Consider the following 26,310-nt stretch of genomic DNA (forward strand, 5'->3'; position numbering starts at 1 on the left):
AGCTTTTCGTGTTTAATTCTCTGGCTTGTTATACTGTGGTAAGCCACCCAGAGGTTTTGGCAACAAGGCAGGGTAGAAACAGAAGAAAAGAATAAATAACACAACAATTTCCAAAAGCCGCAATATGGTAACAATTCATTAGAATGAAGCAAAAAATCACAAAGTAATAAGCAAACCTTTTGAGTTCTTCAACATGTTTGTTATTAAAACAAAACTGGGGGCGGGGTTGGAGGGAAAAGTCGCAGGTTGCAGTTTGTAACAGGCAAAATAACATCTAGTAGAACAAGCGGCATTCCTAACTCGATTTGATGTTGTTGTTGTCGTTGATGATGATGATAATAATAATAATACAGTAATAATAACAATAACAATAACAATAACAATAACAATAACAATAATAATAATAATAATAATAATAATAATAATAATTTTAATACTTATATACCGCCCAGCTGGCTGGGTTGCCCCAATCACTCTGGGTGGCTTCTAACATCATAAAAACACAGCAAAACATCAAACATTAAAAGCTTCTCGATACAGGGCTGCCTTCAGATGTCTTCGGAAAGTCATATAGTTGTTTATTTCTTTGACATCTGGCAGGAGGGCATTTGACTGGGCGGGCACCACTACTAAAAGGGCCCTTTGCCTGGTTCCCTGTAACTTCACTTCTCGCCGTGAAGGAACTACCAGAAGGCCCTCAGAGCTGGACCTCAATGTTCAGGCTGAACGTTGGGGATGGAGATGTCCCTACAGGTATGCCGGTAGTTACTTTGCGTAAGCCTGACTGAATTCAATATAACTTTTGAATAGACATGGTTAGGATTGCACTGTTAATAGATTTGTAGTTATCTAGAGACAAAACTGGGTAACTACTTGGTGTGGTGTTCTATTTTTTAAAAATGTGGAAGTGGCCATTATTGCTTACTTATCCCAAGTAGCCTTGGGTGCATCCTGGAATGTGTCGTGCTCTTTGTACGCCTAATCCAATTATTTCTGCACAGCTCTTCTTGAATTCCATTTTAGGACTGTTACACAAACTGCAGATTTTGGAGCGAGAATATCGTGTCCAGCTTTTTCTCCCCTACTCCTTGTTTTGTTTAAAATCCAGGCTGATGTGGAGTTCTGGAGAACTCAAAAGCTTGCTCATGACCTTTTGGTGGGTTCTAATAAAGGTGTTGCTATACTGCAATATTTGGCCTTCCCCCCCCACCCCATGGACCAACATGGCAATCTATATATCCTAAGGGCAGTCATGAAGCATAAGTGGTGGGTAAAAGGTAAAGGTACCCCTGCCCGTACGGGCCAGTCTTGACAGACTCTGGGGTTGTGCGCCCATCTCACTCAAGAGGCCAGGGGCCAGCGCTGTCCGGAGACACTTCCGGGTCACGTGGCCAGCGTGACATCGCTGCTCTGGCGAGCCAGAGCCGCACACGGAAACGCCGTTTACCTTCCCGCTGGTAAGCGGTCCCTATTTATCTACTTGCACCCGGAGGTGCTTTCGAACTGCTAGGTTGGCAGGCGCTGGGACCGAGCAGCGGGAGCGCACCCCGCCGCAGGGATTCGAACCGCCGACCTTTCGATCGGCAAGTCCTAGGCACTGAGGCTTTAACCCACAGCGCCACCTGCGTCCCTATAAGTGGTGGACATATCCATTAATCAAAAAAATTGTGGGGGAAAGTGGTTAAAACTGTTTCAATGATAACAAGCTGACCTATTATCCTTAGAGTCATTGTCCTGGGATAGCTCAGCTGATGAAGCATAAGGCTCTTAATCTCAGGATCATGGGTTTGAGCCCCACACTGGGCAAAATATTCCTGCATTGCAGGGGGTTGGACTAGATGACCCTCGTGGTCCCATCCAACCCTATGTTTCTATGACAATTTTATTAGGGAATTTGGGGAAACAAATCAAACATAAGGTGTTAATATGGAATTTAATGGTTGCTGCTCACATGCTAGTGGCACAAAAATGGAGAAACAGGCCACCACCAATAACAAAAGAATAGCTAGCAAAAAATTGAAATGTAGTTGTGATGCATATCTTACAGAGTTAAATCGACTTAGAGGACATAAGCAAAACTGATAACATTTTAAAGATGAATGGCTCTTTAACTGAATTCCTGAAGTAAAGATACAGTACACTACAGTAAATATTGTTGAGTACAGTACAATAGTTTTATTATGTACATCTCTACATCCTCAACCAAACAGTATAAGATCCCAAACAGCTCACTATGCAAAACACTTAGAAACTCTGATATAGTATGTCATCAGCAAGAAAGAAACATTAATAACATACCAGGCAACAGGAGGCAGGGTAAAAAAAAAAAGACCCAGTGCTTTATTTCATTGGATATAATGCTATTAATTAATGCGTTCAAGCTTCAGATACACAGAACTCTTATTCATAAAGAAACAGACCCTAGGCCAAGCCTTCTATTTTCTACTTAATGAACTTCAGTGATCAAAAGCTGGTGGATTCTAACCAAATTGGTCTAATAATAGGTTTCATTGTACTTGTTTCATGCATAAAAATACTAGTTTTGGTACTCAGAAATAAAGGGTCATGAGTGTAAGCAGACTGCTGAAGGGATGGACAATAAAAAAACAAGCTAACCTTGTTTAAGAGACTTGTGAGAGTAACTAAACCATGTCCTAGATTCTCAGCCATGGACTTAACAGTTATGCTTTTATCTACGTTGGCTCTAGCTCCTGATGTAATTTGAGTACAACAGAATTATGAAATAGGAGACCTTAGTGCACATACTAGATTAGCCTATATTTTGTTGGGAGGATCTTTGTTGCATCTTCTGTTCTTATCATTAAAGTGGTTTCTCCTAAAATTGCCTGTCGCCTCCCACCCCTCCACTGAAATGGAAGCTGACTTTGCACAGAAATATAGGGCACGGTCTAACAGGAGCTGAGCCGTTCAGCTACAATTCTAAACACATTTATTTGGGAATGAATCCCTCTTAATATGCAGCTCAGTTTTATACATGTTTACTTATAAGTACCCTGTGTTGAGTATTTGTTGGACTTAAAAACTGCTTAACTTTGACAGGATAGTGCCTTTTAAAAATCTCTCTTTTATATCACCACCCAGCAAAATGTCTTTGCAAGTAGTGCCAATAATCTTGGAGAAAGGTGATGCCTATGAGGTTTAAGGGTGTCGTCTTTATTGCCTCTGTAAAAGTTAAATGGCATACAGTACTGCTGCTCAAAACAAAAAAAATTCCTTCCAGTAGCACCTTAAAGACCAACTACCGTATTTTTCCTTCTATAACACGCAGATTTTTTCTTCTAAAAAGGAAGGGGAAATGTCTGTGCATGTTATAGAGCGAATGTGTGGTCCCTGGAGCCGAAAAATCATGCAAAAATCAAATCACGGCGCTGCACGCTGCACGGAGAAGCGAAACCTGAAAAGAGGAAGCGGCTGCTTTCCTGCATTCTGCCTCAGGGTCTTACTGCCCACCCTCCTCTGTTTCGTTGCTGTGTTTGCTGAAACGGAACAAAGAGCAGGGAAAGCCCCTCCCCTCCAGGCAAGCTCCGGTGCTGCTGCGGGAGAGGGAGAGAGAGGGGGGAAGGGAGAGAGAGAGGGGGGAGGGGGAGGGAGAGAGAGAGGGGGGAGGGAGAGAGAGAGGGGGAGGGAGGGAGGGAGGGAGGGAGGGAGAGAGAGAGAGAGAGAGAGAGAGAGAGAGAGAGATGGCTGGCTTGGGTGGGGGGAAACTTTTGCCTTTCTTTCCTCCCTCCCGTTAAATCCCTCTCCTGCATTCTTAGCCAGCTGCTTCTCTGCACACCCCTCTAATGCCCCTTCTTTGTTTTTCCTTCGCTCCCCACTTAAAATGTGGTTACAAAGCATGGATCCTCAGGATCTTTGCATTGGGTCACCCCAAATTCACCATCAGAGCACATAGCATGTCCATGGCTACAGCCTGCCCCCCAAAAATCACGCACCCACTGTTGCCTGGGGCTGCAATGGTGCAAAAACGTGGTTACAAACCATGGATCCACAGGAATTCTCAGGATTTTGGCATTGGGTCACCCCAAATTCACCATCAGATCACATAGCATGTCCATGGCTACAGCCTGCCACCCCCCCAAATCACATACCCACTGTTGCCTGGGGCTGCAATGGTGCAAAAACGTGGTTACAAACCATGGATCCACATGGATCCTCAGGGTCTTTGCATTGGGTCAGCCCAAATTCACCATCAGAGCACATAGCATGTCCATGGCTACAGCCTGCCCCCCAAAAATCACGCACCCACTGTTGCCTGGGGCTGCAATGGTGCAAAAACGTGGTTACAAACCATGGATGCACAGGGATTCTCAGGATTTTTACATTGGGTCAGCCCAAATTCACCATCAGATCACATGTCTGTGGCCACAGCATGAAGCACAAAAATGATACATCCACTGTTTCATTCAGAATGTTTTTCCCCTTGTTTTCCTCCTCTAAAAACGATGTGCGTGTTATGGTCAGGTGCGTGTTATAGAGCGAAAAATACGGTAAGTTAGTTCTTGGTATGAGCTTTCATGTGCATGCACACTTCTTCAGATACTTCTTCTTTGGTATCTGAAGAAGTATCTTCAGATACTTCTTCTTTGGTATCTGAAGAAGTGTGCATGCACACGAAAGCTCATACCAAGAACTAACTTAGTTGGTCTTTAAGGTGCTACTGGAAGGAATATTTTTTGTTTTGACTATGGCAGACCAACACGGCTACCTATCTGTAACTAGTACTGCTGCTGTCATTGAGGCTATTTAATGGAGTTCATTAATCTGAATTATGAGAATAAACATTACTGTCGTAAAATATAATGTGTATACGTATGTCACCATCCTGAGCAACCACCTGGGACCAATCAGTTCAGTTGGGCCAACGGCATTGCAGACAGAGATGTTGAGTGCAGTCCCTCATCCAGCATCGTGACCAGACCTGAGGTGGAACTTATCAGTCAGAGACATTGGAGCCAATGGACCCCACTGAAGTCTCTTAAATCAGTAGTCCATTAGCCTGCACCCCCTTAAGAACCATCCGTCTCTACATAAACGTTATTCCAATTCCAATTAAACTTTTTATTGCACTAGCCATGGCATCATTCAGAAGGAGAACAAAAACAAAACAGGGAAAGCACCCTGAATTGCTAGTCATTGATCAATTTGTATATATCACATTTTGTATTTGCGTTCAAAGACTTTTACAGAAAATAAATACAGTAAAGCATCACAACATCACTAGCAATAAATAGCAACTGATTTAAAATATGTCCAAAGACATATGGTGAAGCTAACTGAGAGACTTAAAGATAAAGACAATAATGACTTCAAAAGGGATTGGGAACCTTTTAAGATATATATATACAGAAAAAATACATTGAAATGAACTCACTTGCAGGATTTGAGTAATACACTTACAATGGACAAATACAAACAGTAAATAAAAATAAGGACTATGAGACTAAGTACAGAGTAAGAAATAAGTTTATTTTATCATAGAAGGCATACAAAACTATATGCAGAACAAAAATAATACACTCTAAACCAGAAAGGGAAGTTGGGGGAAGTCGTGGGGGGGGGGGGGGAACGGCGGCGGTATATTAAGTATGTAAAATGTAATTTGAGTTTCTTGAATATGTTAAAAATTGTTTTAAAAACCCTAATAAAATTATTTAAAATAAAATAAAAATAAAATATGTCCAAAGAAAACTGAAAGCATTAAACTTACCAATAAGACAATTTAGAATATGCCAAGTAGACCCAAAGCCGATGGCAATACCTAGCAGCGCTCAGCTTTTATAACTTGATTCTAAAGGCCAAAATTCCCATCACAGTTTTTCTGGAAGCTCTTTCATTATGAAGGCCCCTGGGAAAGGATGGTAGAGCACGGCAGGTGAAAGCAGTAAACACACACACTGTCTCTCCCCTGGTTTGTAACTGGGATTTCTATGAACAAAATCCTGATGGGCCATAGAAAAGCGGTAGCTGTGCTCACTGGGATTTATGGCAGTTGTAGTTCAAAACATCTTGCAGATATCAAGTTTGTCTTTATAAACAACAACAGTGACAGCCCCTAAAACCCAAATCCAGTGGTAACAGATTCTTATTGGTTGTTCCTTGTGTTCAGGATGGCATGAACAGGCCTTACTGTGCCCTTTCCTTTCCTCAAGTGCAACCCAAACATAGATATAGACTATATAGCCTGACTTGAATGTGTGTAAGGACTATAGCCAAATGGCATAAGGACTAAAGCACATGCTCTATGCAAATAGTCCAAGTTTCAAGTCACCAGGTAGGAGATCGAAATCTCCTATCTGAAAGCCCGAAGAACCACTGTCAGTGAGTAGACAGTACTGAGCAAGATGGAACAATGGTTTGGCTCAGTAACAAGCAGATTTCTATGTTCCCAATAGAAGTTTATTCACTTCATATAGCAGTATTCTCATTTTCTCATTTGACATTGGACTGACCTAGTGGACACAGATGATTCAGCAACTTAATTCGGTTGCTTTTCACAAATCCATTTGAAGGCATATAATCAACGTTGATACATAATTGGGGCAAAGAGCCCTCTAAAAAATAAATAAATAACAGGATTATATTTTTACCCAATCCTCCCTAATGGTACAGTTCAGGTAACAGCTTAAAAACAAATAACAGGATACAACCCACAAACTACCAACAAGATGCAACCCAGTATTAAAGCTACACTTCCTCACGTCTGTAATATTACTTTTAACCCACAGACCAAATGAAGTAACTGGAAAATCTGCCACATATCCGTGAGCTGGGACAAAACATCACACAGTGCCCGGTTCTTGCCTGGGAAATGTGAACATCGGAAGCCTATTGGGTCAGACCAAAGGTCCATCAAAACCCAGTATTCTGTTTCCAACAGTGGCAGCTAAATGTCCATAAGCAGGGCATGAAGGCCACAGCCCTCCCATGTTGTTTGTGCTGAGCATCTGGGCTTCAGAGGTACACAAGCTCTGAACAAGGGTGTTTATACCCTTTATTTTATTTTATTTTAATGTGAACTAATTTATATCTAAAATTTTGTATCTTGCCTTTGGGGCAGAATCCCCCAAGACACCTTACAAAATTTAAAACAATACAATATAGATGTACTCAAACATCATGAGATAAAAATGGAGGGTCCACCCTTGTACTACCAGGTATGTTCATATACATAAGTGGAAGACATTTTATCTCTAGATAGCTGAGGGATGGGGTGGAGCATGCTCTACCCACCCCACCCTCACTTGCCAGTATCACACTTCTATTGATGAAAGGTGTATATATAGTTAATTATGGGGTCAAAGAAAATCACTTGAGGAGGGAAGTGCCTGTAAAAGGTAAAAAGTAAAGGACCCCTGGACGTTTAAGTCCAGTCAAAGGTGACTCTGGGGTTGTGGCGCTCATCTCGCTTTCAGGCCGAGGGAGCCAGCATTTGTTCACAAACAGGTTTCTGGGTCATGTGGCCAGCACGACTAAACCACTACTGGCGCAACGGGACACTGTGACGGAAGCCAGAGCGCACGGAAACACCTTCCTGCTGCAGCGGTACCTATTTATCTACTTGCACTGGTGTGCTTTCGAACTGTTAGGTTAGCAGGAGTTGGGACGGAGCAACGGGAGCTCACCCTGTTACGGCGATTCGAACTGCCAACCTTTCGATCAGCAAGCCGAAGAGGCTCAATGGTTTAGACCACAGCGCCACCTGCTCCCTCCTGGAAATGCCTGTAGAGGTGAGGGGAAGGCAGAAACCACTGCAGGCCTGGAGAGTGAGGAATAAGCTGGACTGTACTTAAATAAAGGTGTTCATGTTTGAAGTCTACCTGAAGTCTGTTTCTAAGAAAGGCAGCCTTGCTGAGCAACAATTGATAAAAACAGTAGACCAATTATGTTGCTTGTCTGGAGAGAAATCGCAAGTACAGTACGAGAGAACGGTATTTGTGTCAGTCTCCCTTGTCACTTGAGGCCAACTCGATATATCCAGAGAAACTTTTTTTTTCTTTAGAGAGCAAAAAGAGAAGGTAATAAAGAGGCATAACACCACCAACAGCAGCACTTTCAAGAGGTAACAATAACAAGCAAATAGCCAACCTCAAATGCCTCCTGGAAAAAATAAAAGCTCAGACAGGCTTCTCAGTTATGTGTATCCATGATACTATGTTTAGAGATTTATAACAAACATTATGACATCAGAACTCTAAGGTGACCCTGATTTACTTGGATTGCTTTCCTATCCTATCCTATCCTATCCTATCCTATCCTATCCTATCCAATGCTACAATACCTATATATTCATATATCTTGGTAGTGGCTCCCACCCTGTGCAATGCCTTCCCATCAGAGGTTAGGGAAATGAGTAATTATATAACATTTAGGAAACATCTGAAGGCAGCCCTGTACAGGGAAGCTTTTTAAGGTTTATGGTTGTATTATGTTTTTATATATGCTGGAAGTCACCAAAACCTCTTTTATAGCAGAATATGGGGATAAGTAAAAGCGTTAGCGGGACGCAGGTGGCGCTGTGGGTTAAAGCCTCAGCGCCTAGGACTTGCCGATCGAAAGGTCGCGGTTCGAATCCCTGCGGCGGGGTGCGCTCCCGCTGCTCGGTCCCAGCGCCTGCCAACCTAGCAGTTCGAAAGCACCTCCGGGTGCAAGTAGATAAATAGGGACCGCTTACCAGCGGGAAGGTAAACGGCGTTTCCGTGTGCGGCTCTGGCTCGACAGAGCAGCGATGTCACGCTGGCCACGTGACCCGGAAGTGTCTTCGGACAGCGCTGGCCCCTGGCCTCTTGAGTGAGATGGGCGCACAACCCCCGAGTCTGTCAAGACTGGCCCGTACGGGCAGGGGTACCTTTACCTTTACCTTTAAAAGCGTTAGCATTTTCAGTACAGGTGTTCCCCAGCTCATGCGTAATCCACTCGTGCGCGACAGCGTATATGCGTGGCGCTGGGGAATAATTAACAAATTCAGTTCAAACCTGGAAATGGTGAGAGAGAGCTGGAGAGTCCTTCTGGCTTGCGAGGTGACTCTCCCCGGAGCCCGAAGAGGACATCAGTGAGGGCAGAGGAAGCCCTGAAGAGACTGTAGGTACAGTGACCCCGCCTAACAGCTGATGTGTGGGGTAGCGCAGCAGCCGCCACTTTCCTCCATGTCCTCCAGTCCCTTGACAGCTCCAGAGCATCAAGTCTAGTCGTGGATATTTTTGGACACAGTATTTTTGGTACAGTTTGAAGAGAGAGCAGCAAAGAGGGCATTTAAAGGGTGTTTAGAGGGTGCTCCACACTTCATGCAATTTCATTTATGTACACGGGGGCCCCAAATGTAACCCTTGCATAAGTGTGTGTGTGGGGGGGAACGCCTGTAATATTAGAAGCTTTTGGGGTCTGGCTGGATGAGCTGTAGTCCCATTAAAAACTTCCTTGCTGAAGTTCTCTGTGCTTTGATCCCATAAGGAGCAGCAGAGGTGTGAAATGGCAATGCTGATAAGCATCACCTGCTTTTTCCAGTCACATGCCTCCCTGAAGCAGGCTGGTAGGCTGTTGTGCTTAAAATACACACCCAGACATTTCTCAGAGGATTTTAGACACTTCTCATGGCTGTTGTAGCCGGAGCTAAGTTGAGTTAGGCTGCAGGCTAAGCGTTTCATCTCAAAGGTACCTGTGCTAATGTTCATTAGTGTGTGCAACTGCAAGGGGGTGTGTGGCTTAATATTTCTACAGCACTTTATTGCAAAACAGACTCTGCCTTAAACTGAGAAATCTTGAATGGCAGGGCAGAGATGGAGGGAAGAATGGTGTGTGTACATGTTAGGATCTGTTGTACAGCCTGGCTGCATGTATACACAATATATAGAAAGTAACAAATACCGTATTTTTTGCTCTATAAGACGCACCAGATCATAAGACACACCTTGTTTTTGGAGGAGGAAAACAAGAAAAAAATATTCTGAATCCCAGAAGCCAGAACAGCAAGAGGGTTCGCTGTGCAGCAAAAGCAGCGATCCCTCTTGCTGTTCTGGCTTCTGAGATAGCTGCGCAGCCTGCATTCGCTCCAGAAGACGCACGCACACACATTTCCCCTTACTTTTTAGGAGGGAAAAAGTGAGTTTTATACAGCAAAAAATACGGTATAAGGTGGTCAACATGCCAAGTAAAATAAGTGTGGGCCCTTGCAGTACACAGCTGTGTATTCAGTATTTATGCTGAGGGTGCCTCAGTTTGGTCTTCTGGTGAACAAAAGGCAATGTGCCCAAATGCACACTACTCTTTGACCCATTCAGGGCTGGGATCGAGCGTTAGCATAGGTGGGAATGCGCAGAGAACCTGCACCTCATTAGGGAGCCCACAGCCAAGAGCTCCTTGGACCAGCCACACTGAGGAAGTAGACTCACCGGTGGCGGGCATGGAGGGGGTGTTGCCCAAGGATCCTCCAAAACCTGGAGCTGACACTGATTATAACAATACCATAAAAATAGCCTGCTGGATCAGGCCAATGGCCATCTAATTCAGCATCCTGTTCTCACACAGCGGCCAACCAGATGCCTGTGGGTAACCCACATGCAGGACCCAAACATTAGAGCACTCTCTCCCCACTGTGGTCTCCAGAAATTGGCAGAGCCTAGGTAAGGTGTTTGGTTTGGAATAGCACTTCAATTGGTCAGCATTATTCTGGCTGAATTTGCAGTAATGGGTTGTTGTCATGCACACTTTCTTGTGCTGGAATTATTACAGGAATTTATGTATAGGTTGGGGGGCATTGCCCCTCCAGCAAATATCATGCACATGCAGCCCACTACCAAAATCAGCACAAACACTTTTGTGACTTTTGTGATTTGTCCCCACAAAACACTTCATCACAGTTTCCTCCTATCTATTCAAAGGACCTCTGCTGCACAATACCAAATGTAACAATTCACTGATAAATGTATCTCTGCACTGGCTCACTGGGAAAACTTCAGAAATTCATATAGACATGAGAGCTGAGCTACTCAGCAGCCCCTCTGCCTGAGTGATTATCCCTGGCATCCTGATACCTGATTGCCAGACAGGTAGCCATTCCAGAAATAAGAAACCCAGATGAAGACAAAAGGGTGTGATTGGTTCATGGGGTCACGAAGAGTGGGACACAACTAAATGACTAAACAACAACAACTTGGCAGGGAAACATGGAAATGTAAATATCTCTTTTGTTACACTTGATAGGTGCTTGGTGGAGGGCAAGGGGAGGCATGGGGCAGGGTCCAGCATGCTCAGATTACTGCCTCTAGACCTCCCCTTTCATGATGTAACCATGATGTATTACTGATGTAGTTTTGGGGGGGTGTAACGTGGGGATTAAATGTAAAGGTAAAGGGACCCCTGACCATTAGGTCCAGTCGTGACCGACTCTGGGATTGCGGCGCTCATCTCGCTTTATTGGCCGAGGGAGCCAGCATACAGCTTCCGGGTCATGTGGCCAGCATCACTAAGCCATTTCTGGTGAACTAGAGCAGCACACAGAAACGCCGTTTACCTTCCCGCCAGAGCAGTACCTATTTATCTACTTGCACTTTGACATGCCTTCAAACTGCTAGGTTGGCAGGAGCAGGGACCGAACAATGGGAGCTCACTCCGTCGCAGGGATTTGAACCACCGACCTTCCGATCAGCAAGTCCTAGGCTCTGTGGTTTAACCCACAGCGCCAACCGCATCCCGCAAGATGGGGATTAAAGGTAAAGGGACCCCTGACCATTAGGTCCAGTCGTGACCGACTCGGGTTGCAGCGCTCATCTCACTTTATTGGCCAAGGGAGCTGGCGTACAGCTTCCGGGGCATGTGGCCAGCATGACTAAGCCGCTTCTGGCAAACCAGAGCAGTGCACGGAAATGCCGTTAACCTTCCCGCCGGAGCGGTACCTATTTATCTACTTGCACTTCATGCTTTCATACTGCTAGGTTGGCAGGAGCAGGGACCGAGCAACGGGAGCTCACTCCGTCGCGGGGATTTGAACCGCCGACCTTCTGATCGGCAAGTCCTGGGCTCTGTGGTTTAACCCACAGCGCCACCCGTGTCCCAAACACATGGGGATTAGCAACTAATAAAAGTTTGGGTTCTCTTTTGTATGGAGCTTCCATTTTGTTTCACCTGGTGGCAGGTGGGAGTTCTGTCGCGATAGTCTTCAATAAAGACCAAGCCTTCAAGCCTAATGGCTGCTGTTTTGCTCTGGTATTCCTGGCTGGTGTCCTTGTTTTTTTTTGTCCAAGGGAGCCCTCAGATTTCTCTGTAAACAAAATAGATTTGCAACTTTAAAGGCAGCTTTGATGATGGTACCAAGGAATTATTGATTTGAGGTTCATCAGTGAGGGAAGTGAAAGGCTCTTCCACTGAAGTAAATTATGTCCTAATTACTTGTATGTAACCATAGATTATTTGCTTTTTTTATTGTAACAATTTTTGTGTTGAAATACAAATACTGTATCCATTTAAAAGTCAAATACTGGTATTAAAACGAAACATCAAAATCTCAGAATTGATTCCTACATTTCACTCTGACTCAAAAAGGACTACTACATCTGAGTACTGTATACATATTACTTTTGAATACAGCTCATTGAATTTGATATAGATTTTCAAATGTTAACTTCTTTAAGGACACAATTTCAGATGTGATTTGGGATGGTTTTTGTTTTCAGCTGCTTTTCTTTAAAAACATTGAAATTAACCTTTCCTTACAGTGTTTTGTTTAATTAATTAACAATATGCTACTTTTTGACTTGAATCCCCAGAACAGCTTGCAGTGTTCAGCAGACAGAACCATTCAATTAAAAATCTCACACTTTAAATATTAAAAGAATGAAAAAAATGCTTTTGTGAGTAAAGGGTATCCGAAGCAGGGGTTGAGAGAGAAGAAAACAGATTGAAAACCAGTGTAAAAATACCAAACTAAAAGATAAATTACAAAAACAGGAGGGGGGGAAATCACAAAAACAGAAAACCCCCAAAATAAGCCAGAATAAAGCTCCCACACATGGTGAAGTCCAGGGGAGTTGAACCAGAAGCAGGCATGTGTTGACGTCTTCACATGCTTTTTTCCCATTTGTTCGGTTGTTTAATGACATGCTTGCCTTTTATTATATGTTATTCACACATTTAATTAGCTGACCAGGTGCCTCCTGAGGAAATTTAATTTGAATTGTTTTTCATCACCACAACTGGCCACTTGCCTGTCGCTAGAAGAACAGCACATTAAGCATGTACAAGGCGATCACGTTGCAAAGCAGATTAGAATCTAGACTCTTGGCACTCTCTCCTGAAGAAGCCGCACTGAAATGAATGGAGTTGCTCAAGACTCCGTCCTCCAGCTACTCCCCTTCATTCTAGATAAGATTTGCGTCAACAGATATTCTGGATGAATCGGTTTCATAATCTGAGCCTGTACACCAACACCTCTTGAACCTCCAAGAATGCCATTTCCCTCTTGCTCTTGCTTGTTTATACCTCTGGAGAAGGAGATGGGCTTATGGCATTGGTTAGCTGCTTGGTACATTTCAGAGTACAGTGGTACCTCAGGTTACATACGCTTCAGGTTACATACTTCGCTAACCCTGAAATAGTGCTTCAGGTTAAGAACTTTGCTTCAGGTTGAGAACAGAAATCGTCCTCCAGCGGCACAGCAGCAGCAGGAGGCCCCATTACCTAAAGTGGTGCATCAGGTTAAGTATGGACCTCTGGAATGAATTAAGTACTTATCCCGAGGTACCACTGTACATTGGTGTATGCGGCTTCGCTTCAGTGCCCCTGTCTATGACACATTTTGCACAGTAACTGGTTTTTTCAGTGCCTTGAAAATTCTTCCTGTTGGACTTCCGGTCGGCGCCAGCGTTTTAATGGCGGTCTTAGCCTCGAGCTCCGAGGCGAGACTGCTCTGCGAGTTCGGGTCTGACCCGCTACGGCGAGCGGGGGACCCCTAAAATCGCAGGCGCTGAAGCCTGCGAACAAGGAGACTCGGTGGGCACCTTTGCGCCCCCCGGTACTGCGAAAGAGCCTTTTTAAAGGCTCCGGAGCGGCATCGGGTGTGAGCGCGGTGCTGAGAGTCGCTACCCAGCCCGCAGAGTGAAGCCGCGTCGCCATTAACGGAGAGCGCCGATTCCTTCCTGAAACTACAATTGGCATCAATACCCGTGAGTAAGAACTTCAAAACAACTATTAACGGGACTTAAAAACTTGGATTTGGCTGAAAACGGGAGGCATTAAATCAAGGAAGTCTGCCCCCCGGAAACTGCATGTTTAATCAAGCAACGAAAAAATCAAGTTGTTTTTATATGACAAGTGCTTTTTAAAACTACAAGCCCGACATCAAAGAGTAACCTCCCCCCCCTTTTGGGCAGGAATAGGGGGGGGAAGAAAAAAAGAGACATTATTAACCTGCTGAAAACATCAAGAGAAGTTATCCCCCCTCACCGCCAAACCCCCCTGGTAGGGGCTGCCTGATCAGAGTTGTATCGCCGGAAAAAGGGAACTGTCAAAAGGGAGCTGTCAAAATCGGACGGCAGATGTAAATGACTCTATTTGACAAAAAGTAACGGTTTTGGCTTATTTAGAAGATTGTTTTACCTGGATACAAAGTAAAGTTCGTGTTGGACTATTGGATTTGTATCGATATATGCTTAAAGCTTCTTTGTGACTTTCACTTTTGGGATACATTTTACTCCCCCTAGAGGGAAAGAGAGACATTGTTCCATTGGAAAAAATAACAGTGGGATTTTCCACTTAAACCTTTCCTGTGTGAACGACCTTGGCTATGAGCAATCCAGTGGAGGAAATATCAACAAGGGCCAGAACAAAAGCACAAGCACAAAAGAAAAGGGCCTCCACGGCAGGCTTACCAGCTGCACAGGAAAGAGTAACAACAGCATCAATGGATTCTATGACACAGGCACTGCTTAAAATAAACCAGTCTCTAGAGGCATTGACAAAGCAATCCACAGACAACTCTAAGAAGTTGGCAGAAAATTCCAGAAAATTGACAGAACTTACAACAAGATTAGACCTGAACACAACAACGATATCATCTCATACTGACTCCATAAATAAATTAATACAGGAAAATACAGAAACGAGGAGGATAGCCGAGAGTGCTCAAAGTACGGTTGAGGAATTTAAAGGAAAATTTGTTCCAATTGAGAGGAAAGTGGGTGAACATGATGCAACTTTGGCTTTGATGGAACTTGAGAGAAAAGGGAAGAATTTGAAGCTGAGACTTGTCCCTGAGGAAGAAAAGGACGACCTTAAGGAATTCCTCACAGAGAATATTCATGGATTTTGGTTGGAGGACTGGGAAGGAGAAGAAGATTTTGAGATAACCACAGCCTTCCGGCTGGGCAGGAGACAAGGCAAAAAGCCGAGGGATTGTCTAATCACATTAAGATCCAGAGAAGAGAGAGACAAAATATTAAATCTACATTTTCAGAAGGCATTGGTGATAGGAAACTCTCAAATACAGATTTTTAAAGACATCCCCCGTTATATCTTGCAAGTAAGGACCTACTTCAAAGACCTTGCTGACCTGCTGAAGGGAAATAGCATCCCATTTAGGTGGGAATTCCCACAAGGGTTGTCCTTCAACTTTAAAGGGAGGAAGATAAAGATCAAAACAATACAGGACAAGGACCAGTTTTTGGAAAGAAACTTTGAGGACTTACAAAAAGGGACTGTGACCCTAAAAGAACCAACAGACATTTCAAATCTATCATTTGGACTTACTTCACCACCACCAACCGAAGAAGAACAATTATTGGGTGCGGTCGGAGGAACAGATACCCATCAATAAACAAAGATGTCTCTGCAATTATTAACCTGGAATTGTAATGGTTTGAACCTTCCCCGAAAAAGAAAACAAGTTTTTTACATTCTAAAAAAAGAACAATTGGACATAATATGCCTCCAAGAAACACATATAGCCAGGACCCACAGGAAGCTTCTGATAAATAAGAGACTGGGATTGGAATTTATATCATCAGATAAAGTCAAAAAAAGAGGCGTAGTGATGTACATCAAAGAAAAATTGGCCCCAAAAATGATATTTAAGGACGAGCAAGGAAGATATTTGGCAGTTGAAATTCAATCACAAGGAGAAAAACTTTTAATAGTAGGGGTGTATGCACCTAATGAGGGGAAGGCGGAATTTTTCAAGAAACTGCATGAGACTCTATCAGACTTTATGGATTATAAAATTGTAATGATGGGCGATATGAACGGAGTAGTCTCCACAAACATGGACAAAGCTCAAAGACTTGTGATATCCAAGGACGGGAGACTACCAAAGGCTTTTTTTGAAATGACCGACAATATGGACTTAATAGACATTTGGAGAACAAGGAACCCTCTAGAAAGAGAGGGAACCTTTTTCTCCGAAGCAAAGATGACATGGACTAGAATTGACCAAATTTGGATCTCCAGCAATCTGGCATCAAAAGTTAAGAAGATAGAAATCTGCCCAAAAACCTGCTCCGACCATAATGCTGTAAAAATGGAAATGAAACAAACAACGGCGGGAACATTTCGATGGAGAATGAATGACACCCTCTTAAAAGATGAAGAAATCTACAAGAAGGCCCAAAAAACTTTAAGAGAATATTTTGAGATAAATTTAAGAACAAATGTGGAGAAAAGAACAATCTGGGATGCAAGTAAAGCCGTGATGCGTGGTTTTCTTATTCAGCAGAATTCCCTAAAGAGAAGAAAGCAAAAGGAGAGGGAAGAGAAAATCCTGGAAAAAATAAAGGAAGAAGAGAAGAAGTTAAGATCTAAACCAAAGTCACAAGAAATATTAAGAGAAATAAAATTCTATCAGATGCAATATATGGAACTGATGAATCAAGAAATAGAATGGAAGATAAAGCAGATGAGACAAAAGACATTTGAATCGGCAGATAAATGCGGGAAACTGCTATCATGGCAATTGAAAAAAAGACAAAAACTGAATACTGTAACATCTTTGGAAGAAGATGGAAGAATAATCACTAGACCAAATGAGATAAGTAATTGTTTTCAAAGCTTCTTCAAAAAACTGTATGCGCAAGGCCCAACAAACGAGCAAGAAATAGAGGAATTCATCAAAAAATATGGACTTTCAAAAATCTCAGAACAGAATAAGATGACCTTAAATGGGAGAATAACAGAACAAGAAATAGAGGGTGCCATTCAGAATATGAAATTGGGGAAATCTCCAGGACCGGATGGTTTAACAGCAGGATATTACAAAATGTTAAAAGAATGGTTGATTCAACCATTGAAAGAAGTTTGCAATCAAATTTTGGAGGGGAAAAAGGCTCCCGAATCGTGGAAAGAGGCATTCATCTCACTTATACCAAAGACAGAGACTGGCAAAAGCCAAGTAAAAAACTATAGGCCTATATCACTGTTGAATGTGGATTATAAAATTTTTGCAGACATTCTGGCAAAAAGATTTAAAAGAGTGCTAATAGGGGAGATTCATAAGGACCAAACAGGCTTTCTCCCAGGGAGATATATGTCAAGTAATGTGAGAAATATTTTAGACATTCTGGAACTGTTGGAAATGGACATTAACAAAAAGGCAGTTTTGATCTTTGTGGATGCGGAGAAAGCCTTTGACAATATCAATTGGAGTTTTATGATGAAGAATCTCCAGGGAATGGGGGTAGGCCAAAGATTTCAAAATGGTATAGGTGCGATATATGCAGAACAAAAAGCAAAATTAATCGTGAATGGTATGGTGATGAACGATATATCAATAGAAAAGGGTACACGACAGGGATGCCCTATGTCTCCCCTCCTGTTTATATCCGTCCTGGAGGTTTTGTTAAACATGATTAGAATGGATCCGCTGGTTAAAGGTATTCAGGTCGGAGCGAAACATTATAAATTAAGGGCATTTGCAGACGATTTAGTTTTAACATTACAACAGCCAGAGGAGAGTACGAAAAGAGTGTTGGACCTCATTGAGATATTTGGTCAAGTGGCAGGATTTAAATTGAACAGACAAAAAACCAAAGTGTTGGGGAAAAATTTGACACCGGAAGAAAAAGATAGATTTCAAAACGTAACGGGTTTGAAAATTGTTAAAAAAGTTAAATATCTGGGGGTAAACTTAACATCAAAAAATGCTAATTTATTTAAGGACAATTATGAGAAATGTTGGACAGAAGTTAAAAGGGATCTAGATATATGGTCTAGACTGAAACTTTCCTTGTTAGGCCGTATAGCTGTTATCAAAATGAATGTATTGCCGAGAGTGTTATTTTTGTTTCAGACTCTACAAATTCTGGACAAGATGGAGTGTTTCAAGAGGTGGCAAAAAGATATATCTAAATTTGTCTGGCAGGGCAAAAAGCCCAGAATTAAGTTTAAGATCTTAACAGACGCAAAAGATAGAGGGGGGTTTGCCCTGCCGGACTTGAGGCTCTACTATGAGGCAGCAGCTTTCTGCTGGTTAAAACAATGGCTACTTCTTGAGGACACAGACATCCTAGATCTAGAAGGTTATGATAATAACCTCGGCTGGCATGCGTATCTGTGGTATGACAAGGTGAAAGTGCATAAGAGTTTTAAAAACCATATGGTACGGAAGGCATTGTATAACGTCTGGATCAGGTACAAAGATTTAATGGAAAATAAAACCCCCAGATGGTTATCACCAATGGAAGCAAAAGCAGTTAAAAAACTTAACATGGACTCAAACTGGTTAAAATATGATGAAATGTTAGAAAAGGATGGAGAAAAGTTTAAATTAAAGAGCTATGAAAAATTAAAACATAGAGTTAGAGATTGGCTACATTACCACCAAATAAATGAAGTGTTCAAGCTGGACAGGAAAGTAGGATTCCAGAGTGAAAAGTCAAAGCTAGAAACGGAACTGTTAGAACCCAATACAAAAAACTTATCTAGAATGTATAACCTGCTGCTGAAATGGAATGTACAGGATGAAACGGTAAAATCAGCTATGATTAAATGGGCACAAGATGTTGGTCATGACATTATGTTTGCTGACTGGGAACAGTTATGGACCACCGGTTTGAAATTCACAGCATGTACTGCTTTGAAAGAAAATATTATGAAAATGATTTACAGGTGGTACATGACTCCAGTCAAGCTTGCTAAGATCTACCATTTGCCCAATAATAAATGTTGGAAATGTAAGGAAGCTGAAGGAACCTTCTATCACCTTTGGTGGACCTGCCCAAAAATTAAGGCCTACTGGGAAATGATCTATAATGAAATTAAGAAAGTCCTTAAATGGATGTTTTCAAAGAAACCAGAGGCTTTTCTTCTGGGCATGGTGGGCCAATTGGTACCGAAGAAGGATAAGACTTTCTTTATGTATGCAACCACGGCAGCAAGAATTCTTTTAGCAAAGTATTGGAAGATGCAAGAACTACCCACTCTGGAGGAATGGCAGACGAAGGTGATCGAATATATGGGACTGGCAGAGATGACCGGCAGAATCCGTGACCAGAGGAAGGAGGCGGTGGAGGAAGATTGGAGAAAATTTAAAGTATACCTTAAGAACTATTGTAAAATATCGGACGGTTAAGATGTCGAGAGGCTAGAAACAAAGAACTACAGCTGTAAATCGTAAATTAAAGGGGGAAACTTAATGAGAATATATAGAGAAATTGACTGAAGGGTTGCTGACACATTATAAAATAATGATGCAGAGAAGGGGAGGTATGGGGAAGTCATCTTTTATGTATCTGTTTGTGATTTGTTTGTTTTTCCTATACCCTTGTTCCTTGTTTTTTTTCTGTTTTGTAAAAACAATAAAAAAATTATTATAAAAAAAAAAAGAAAATTCTTCCTGTTAACTATCTGGTGACACATAGATCAGATGATGTATCTCCCCTGCCTCAGTCTATGGCCTTATTTTGGCTGTGGCCTAATTAATTATATGCTTCATATGTGGATCTTATCTAAGCTTTGCATGTGGATTGTATCTAAGCTTCTGCTGAAGTAAGTTAACTTGTTACGTTGGCTTAGTGTTGTTGCTACACACACACACACACACACACACACACACACACACGATTACCAAGCTTCTTGCTGTATCATGTTACATTCATTTCTTTTGTGAGCGGCCTACTTTAGAAACTGTTTCTTGCATATACTTAATACCTGTTTATAAAGCATTCATTCTGACTTGTTTGAGGGGAAGTTACACAATGCTGCATCAAGTAAATGTTATCCTACACCTGGCACATTTAGGCACCAGGCAAAAATGTTCCTCTTCAACCAGGCCTTTGGGTGACTAACATCCTTTTTAATGTGTTTGACGGAGGGGGGTGTTACTGTTTTGTTTATATTATGTGTTTTGTGTTTTTATCTTGTATTTTTATGCTGTGAACTACCACGAGATAGAGGGTGGTATACAAATTTAATAAATAGATAAAGGTAGATAAATAAATATTGCAAACACTCTGATTTTTGGAGGGGTTTGTGGTACAAGAGCAACAGTTGTACAACTGAAGCCACAAAAGCTGCATTTGCTGGTATTGTACCCCACCAGAAAATTGCCTGGAAGGGCTCTGTGATAAATACTGACCTTAACTTGGGAGAACTGGGTTCAAATATGTTATGGATCCTGGACTGTAGAAAAGATGGGATGCATATTCTGGCCTCTGCCATCAGGCAAGGGACCCAGGACCACTGGGAAGTTGCTCATACACCCATCTTGCAGGAAGAACAAAATGACAAAGGGCTGTTGGTCCAGCGACATTGAGAATGGGGCTAGCATGTATGCCTCTGCCCCTCTGCACACTTTTGTCCATGTGTGTCCCATCTGAATGTCTAGAAGGCTTAAATCCATGCCACAAGTGATGAAATATTATCCATATAACCAGTGCTTTTTTTCTTTAAAAAATGTTTAGGGATCCTCTCATTTTGACTCAAGAAAATCACCATTTTATAGTTCAAATCTGGAAAAATAAATACAGTAAATGGACAAAAATACAAAGATTCACAAAATGTTTAGGGATATGTGTACCCTTGCACTCCCCCAGAAAAAAAGCACTGGTGCGTCTTAGTGCATTATTTACTTGTGAACCCAGGCTTATGGTTTGCTTCCCCAGCAGAAACAGAATGGGGTGGGGGGGAGTGAAGTAGCAGTGATTTTTTGCTCTGTGTATCCACACACTTGCTTCTTTGTGATTAGCTGTGGTATGGCTAAGTGGTATGGGTAAGCTGGACTTTATTGTATTTATCATGGGTAATTACAAAAGAAATTTCAAAGAGTGGTACAAGTTAAAAACAGGCAAAATAGACAATAGCACAAATTCCACTTCCACAGAAAAAGTCTGTAAATGGGAAACATGACATTGGCAACCATTTGCAAATCAGCTTTCTATAAATACCCCAAGACTTCACCTTTCCGTGATCTGGTTACAGTAATTTTATCAAATTCTTGTCTCTGGCAATCATCAAGCAGGGTTGGCCTGCTTCTTCTGAGCCAGTGACAGCTCTTCTGCTTTGCTCTTTTTGCAGTGAACTGAAACATTTTTATTTGTTTCTAAGGTTGGGCAGAACCGAAGGGTTTTGCTCCGCTGGGTTTTAGAAAAGAACACAATGTTTTTATTCCACTCTGCCAAAACACTGAAAAGGATAATGCAAGTCTGGAATAGATCTTCTAATTCACTCAAAACACTCACCAATAATCTGAGGCTGATGTGCGCGCACACACATTTGTGAAAGAGACAGAGCACACATGCAGGAGTTCCAACGGGAAAAAATATTGCAGGGGGAGGTAGGTCAGCTACAGTGTAATAATAATAATAATAATAATAATTTATTATTTATACCCTGGCCATCTGGCTGGGTTTCCCCAGCCACTCGGGGCGGCTTCCAACAGCATATTAAAATACAATAATCTATTAAACATTAAAAGCTTCCCTAAACTACAGTACCCAGAATTCTTTCAGAGAACTCAAAAGGTATATGAGACACATGTTTTGTTTTGTTTTAGCTTCCCTCTCAATAATTTACTTCTTTGTTCCCAGGGTCTTGGTCTCAGGAAAGTTAAAATGACAAGCCATGTTCTAAGGTCTCGTCCAGGGCCAAAAATATTACTTCCGTTGCAGTAGAAATCTCCCTGGATGCCTCTATAGGTGGATGATTTAGCAGGAAAAGAACTGAGAGGAGGAGGTTGCCAGGGGTAACAAGGGTGTATGATGTCACCACAGGAAGAAAGGTGTCCATTTGAAACAGGAGTGGTTTCCTCAAGTGCTGCTGGGAAGGAGAAGGAGGACGTAGGCAGAACTGCATGCTGGCTGGCTGGATCAGGCTGTTACAGAGAGACACGAAGCGGATGGAAGCCACTCTGCACCACTGAAGCCACCTGAGCCTCAAGCGACAGCAAAGGATCCAGAAGTAGGACAGCATAACGTGTCTTCGTAAAAGACTCTTGATTTTTCCTTTCTTTCCTTCCTCTCTTACCGCATGATAAGGCGATGAAATGCTATGGTGGTGGAACTTGCCATTGTAATTAGACTCAAGTGATGGAGCACCATTGCAGAGAGCTGCCAGCCAGCCAGAGGAAAGGTTAACCAGAGCCCTGTGATTCCTGACAGAACCTGCAGCCATGTGAACGCCATTTTGTAATTCTTCAGAGGGCTGAAATTGCAGCCGAAGGTTCTTGAATTCGTGTTTGTTCTCTTTTCTGTCAGAAACTCAGAATGCTGAGTGCTTTCTCCTCATGGGGCCATCGCTCCCATTCGTATCCAGGAGAGCTGTTTACAGACTGCACAGGGTGGGACTGCAGAAACAAGATTGTTTTGATTGTTCTCAGAACAGTGCAGTAGAAAAAGTCTTTGGTGCTTTTTTCTCCTGTGCCACAGGGGAGGGAAGAAAAACACCAACTGTGCTTCAGTGACATTGTATGTAGGTCATATGAAAGCTGAGGACAAGCACAATTAGAAAGTATATTTTCTGAAGCTGCTTCACAAACTTAACTGATTTTTGGAAAGAGTATGGTCACCTCCCTTTCCTTCCCCTCTTTTAAAAAAGTTTTTTTAAAAATAAGCAGCCGCAGGATATTAAGCAAACAAAGTGATAAGCACTGAAAGGGCCTTTTGGCATGGCCACGGATAGCATGTCCTCCCAACAAGTTAAAATGCAGCTTAGCCCTTGCATCATACTCTGTCCCCCCTCCAACATTTTGCCAGTGAAAAATGCAGGCGGATTATTTATGGGGCAGATATTTAGCTAAGGGTCAGAGAGCCTTGTTGTAAAGGAGCAGTTATGCTGCTATTTCTTCCCTCCCTCTCCCTTTGGAAAAAACAACAATGCTAAATCTGCTTTTGCAGTAGTGAGCTTTGCAGGGGATTGAGCAGCTTTCGAAGAATGTTAAAAACTCTTTCAAATTACCTAAACATTAGAACAGATGGCTAATTAAATGACACCGTTGCTGCTGCTGAAGAGAGGGAGGTGGGTGAAAAAGAACAAATCTTAAAAGAGCTAGTGTGGTAGAGAGTGGGGAGAGGCAGACTAGAGTTCAAATCCCTGCTCAGCTGTGAAGCTCATTGGGTGACTTTGGGCCAGTCTTTTTCTCTGAGCCTCTACTACAGGGTCATTATGAGGATATACAGGGAAAGGAGGAGAATCGTGTAAGCTGTTTCATTAATGGCTGCAGATGAATTGGATGGGAAAAGGTCAGATTACTAACATTTCAAAAACATAGCTGTCAGCTTTTCCCTTTTCTTGTGGGGAATCCTATTCAGAATAAGGGAAACGTTGACAGCTATGTTCAAAAATCTAAAAGATTCATTGATTTTAAAAATCTGCCAGTTTAAGACCAGGGTTAAAACTACTTCATGTTGGCTCAAATGCCATAAAGCCAGGAAATTGGAAGCTAAGGCTAATTACATAACAGATGTGTCCCATGATCAGTAATGATTTGCAATGTCATAAACTGTGTTTGCTTACAACTTAAGTGCCATGCACCCAAATCCATATGTGGAGGGTGGAGTGCCTGGAACCACACTGTACTGATTCTATATTGCCTTATGAAACACCTGAGCCATAGGTAAAGGTAAAGGTACCCCTGCCTGTACGGGCCAGTCGTGTCCGACTCTAGGGTTGCGTGCTCACCTCGCTCTAGAGGCCGTGAGCCGGCGCCGTCCAAAGACACTTCCAGGTCACGTGGCCAGCGTGACGAAGCTGCAGCTGGCGAGCCAGCACCAGCGCAGCACACGGAAACGCCGTTTACCTTCCCGCTATAAAGCGGTCCCTAGTTATCTACTTGCACTTTGACGTGCTTTCGAACTGCTAGGTGGGCAGGAGCTGGGACCGAATGACGGGAGCTCACCCCGCCGCGGGGATTCGAACCGCCGACCATACGATCGGCAAGTCCTAGGCACTGAGATTTTACCCACAGCGCCACCCGCGTCTGTATCTGAGCCATACTGTGTTGCTAAAGGCCTCTATTGGCACTCCCAGTCAGGCAACTTTGACTCTGAGCTTATATTTAAAGAAAGAAGTAAGTCTCTATCCCACCGAGAAAGAAAGTTAAGAAGCAAAATGTGCAGGTACCCTTCTAAGCCATTTCTGCGAAAAAAGCCAGCCTGTCAGGATTTTTAGATGATGAGTTTTGATTGATAAGTGCATTGTTTGGACACCAGTAAGTAGGAATCCCTGGAGTCCTAAAGAGTTTTATTTTTCCTCTTCCATTTATAGCACTTTTCCTGCTTTTGTCCAGTAGTCCTTTTTGTCCAGTAGTCCAGCATTTGCCCTTCCTTCCCCCCTTGCAACCAGAATGCATCTTTCCTGGGTGTGTTTATCAGGTGCTCCCTTGAAGTTATATTTTGTAAATGCTGTTATGTGATAAGTGAAGGTGGATGCTGCAGAATCCCCTCCCCAAATGACAGGTGCAAGATGTGAAAATTATGCACAGATGTTTTGGCAGGACCTAGAGCCAGACACTCAATAAAAAATCACTGTGTAGCTAGTTACCTTATAGTACAATGTCAACTCAGAAGTGAGTCTCTTTGTGTTTAATGGGGCTTATTTCCAGGTAATGGGAACAGGATGGCATGGGGGGGGGGGGAGAGAAGGTTATTGTGCCATGAACAGCTCTATCTCCACAATCAGGACCAGCAGGACATGGCTGATTTCCTACGGCAAGCATGAATTTGTCTAGGGTGTTGAGAGAAGCAGCAATGACCGCATTTTTCCTAATGCCAGCTAGGGATGATGGGTGTTGATGAGAGACCAACATCAGGCTGGGGAGAGGGGGTTTCATCTGATGAAGTAGAGATGAGAGTGGAACCACTGTCTCCGACCCACACGAGGTAATTAAGAGGCTGTGATGGGAGTAAACAGCCTCTCGCCCCCCCAAAGCGAGTGGGGGGGACTGCCCTTGCCTGCTGTGCTCTATACCACCCCCGAATTTGAGGGGGTGGGGGCACTAAGCAGAAAGTCCTTGTGTGGACTTTGGCGCTCCTGGACGCCGTCTCTGATTCGTACCTCTAGCTGCAGCAACTTCAAAAGAAACAATTAGGAGGAAGCTAATGCACATATTTCAAGGAAGAATGGGGAGTAAAGACTGCTAATTGAAGAGATCTCTGAGGAAAAAAGATGGGCCGGATAAACAGGAATATATCATGAGAAGACACACCAAGGCTTGGTATGTCGGCAACGGGACTGGATGAGGGGGGGAACTTTCCTTTCTTTTCTCTATCTGATTAACCAAGAATCCCCCCCCCAAGTCAGAAATGCCGTTTAAATGACCTAAGCTGATGATTTAAGACTGTGTGGAGATAATTTTCTAACCAAAAGCATGTTTTAAGAAGATCGTGGAAAGTATAAGAGCTTTGGGATGACGCAGTAAAAAATAGCGTCGACATTTTGGCAAGTTCTGTCAAAAGACTTATGTCTGGGAGGAGGAATGGATCTGTTTTCATATTGTGGGCGAGCCTCCTCAGAGGGACTAAAGAAGGCGACAGATTTGCTAAGATTAATTATGGAAAGAGTGCTTTAATTTATGGAAGTGATGATATATGGAATCCATCTTGATATGGTGATTGGATGAACGGAAAAATTCACACAGGATTATAACTGGTGTTTACCTGCTTAAGGAGATTATCAGAAGAGATCATAAGGAAAAAAGAAAAATATATGAATAAGATGAGATGTGGGAACAGCAAGATGGGACTGGATAGAATTATGAACATTATTTGGACAGATTTGTGGATATTAACGCAGCAGCAAGAAGATGATTGGAATCCCCTTCGGAACTTGAAATATGCGTCCCCCCAACAAAAAATTTAAAATTTGGCTTTGTAATTCGGA

General features: G+C 42.7%; 1 long non-coding RNA gene across 1 annotated transcript in view; it reads left to right on the forward strand.

Moving 5' to 3' along the window:
* The first annotated feature begins 582 nt into the window (after positions 1 to 582).
* LOC310838876 overlaps positions 583 to 26,310 on the forward strand; it is a 29,841-nt gene continuing 4,113 nt past the window's right edge. The window contains exon 1 of the long non-coding RNA XR_014561197.1: positions 583 to 753. This is a non-coding gene — a long non-coding RNA (uncharacterized lncRNA). The remainder of the gene's footprint in view (positions 754 to 26,310) is intronic.

This window comes from Podarcis gaigeae (genome assembly GCF_964106915.1).
Source record: "Podarcis gaigeae genome assembly, chromosome: 2".
NCBI lineage: Eukaryota > Metazoa > Chordata > Lepidosauria > Squamata > Lacertidae > Podarcis > Podarcis gaigeae.